Source organism: Oryx dammah, unplaced genomic scaffold (genome assembly GCF_014754425.2).
Source record: "Oryx dammah isolate SB20612 unplaced genomic scaffold, SCBI_Odam_1.1 HiC_scaffold_20, whole genome shotgun sequence".
NCBI lineage: Eukaryota > Metazoa > Chordata > Mammalia > Artiodactyla > Bovidae > Oryx > Oryx dammah.
This window is the reverse complement of record NW_024070204.1, coordinates 65518893-65520799: the sequence shown is the minus strand read 5'-3', so window position 1 is coordinate 65520799 and position 1907 is coordinate 65518893.

The following is a 1907-nucleotide window of genomic DNA, read 5'->3' as shown; positions in this document are numbered from 1 at the left end:
CTGCTTTCTTCCTCCTACTGGGTGGGGGTTGGGGAATCCATACTCTGTAGCAGAGGCGCTGAGCCTATGCTACCAACGTGAGCAAAACTCCAAGGGGCCGTGAGCTGGGACTTGTTTTCTGGAATCTTTCAGTTTAGGGAAAGAAGCAGGAAAAGAGGAGTGGGAGCTAGAAAGTAGGCCTTTTGTCTCCCAGCTGACCACTCCATTATCCTGCCTTTGAGGAAATATGGTTTTCAGTTCCTCAGTTATTTCCCTTTTGCCCTCACGAATAGCAAATCTCAGGCACTGTGACCCAGGCACTGTGTGGGATAGTAGAGGCCACTTGGGATCCATAGGGTTAAGGGTATGGCTCTGGGGTGAGACCCCCGTCCCCTGGCCCAGGATTTCTGTCCCTTTGCCACACCTGGCTGAGTGATTTCAGCCACACTAGGTAACCTCTGAGTATTGGTCATCTCATCCATCGGAAGGGGCAAATATCTCCATTATTAGGTTGAAGTGAGGATTAAATGAGGCAATCATGAAAAAAAAAGAAACCCACAAACTATAAACATTAGTGACTCTTATCGTGACCGTTATTGTCCTAGATATTGATATTGTGGCCAGTATCTATCTTGGGGAAGTCCGTTCCCCTCTGTGATATTATACCCAACCCCACCCAAGCTCTGTACAGAGGGGACAGTGATCCTCAGCTACGATGACTGGATCAAGTGAAAGCCTAGTGCTCTGCCCGATACAGCTAGAGTACAACAGAAATCTGGCTTCGCCAAGCCTTGATAAAGCCCTCCAACAGCTTCCCAAGGCCCTGGAAATAAAATCAGCACATTTTCCCAGGTGTGGGTGACCTGAAAGATCTAGCCTCACTCCCACCCCAACTTCCCATCCTAACCCTTCTCCATCGCACCTTCCTGCCACAAGACAGGCCTCTCTCTTTCCTCCAGTGCAAGCCACCTTTCATGGGGCAGGGGCTTCCTACTCCTTTTTACCTCCAGTAAGAAATTATCTGCCTGCCCTGCTCCACCCTCTCCCTGTCTTCAGCTCAACCCAGAACAGAACTGGTTCCTCCTTCACCCTTTGGGGCTTAGATTAAACATCATCTCCTCTGAGATAAATTCCTGAATCACTCTTTCTAAATGCCCTCTGTTCCTGCACTCACCGTCATCACACTTGGTTTGTTATCAGAAGCTCTCCTTCTGACTGGCTTTATTACAGTGTCTAATTATCTCGATATATAATTTGCATACCTGCTTTTTTAGGCGAGGTAGACAAGTGCTGCCTGAATCCTATTTGCGTCCTCAGGACTTGTCTGTGCCTTGCACACCATAAGTGCTTGTTAAATGTTTGCCAAGTGGGTGACTCACAGGATCCTGACGTTCCTTCTCTTTCCAAGGCCAGCTCTCAAAACTGCCACTAAGAGGATGGCTGGGCTGCAGTGGGGCCTCAAGGCTCAGGTATTTCCCAAGCAGGATACAGATGGGAATGCTTGATAAAGGCAGCTCAGAGTCCTCAAATGCCAGTGGGTGCCAGGTTCAACTGGGGATATTGTTCAAATACGGGTTTTAGTTCTGCCCCGAGAGAGCCCAAGACCGCATTTCTAACAAGCTTCTCTGAACATGCTGGAGAAGCCAACACCGAGTCCCTGCAAAAACCTGGGAGAAACAGGACTGGGAGAGTGTGGGTGCTGGGAGAAGAGAGTCTGACTGGGTTGTGGGTGCAGCTCCTGGATTGGAAGTGGGGGCACCCAGGACCTGAAGGGGAGGGTGGAGGACGAGAAAGACCTGGCCTCCTCTGCTGCCGGAGCAGACCGGTCAGATACAGTGAGAGGAGGGGAGCTGCTGCGTCTCAGAATCTGCCTTAGCATCAGAGAGAGTGCTAGCCATGAGTTTGTTCATTCATTTATTTCTTCAACA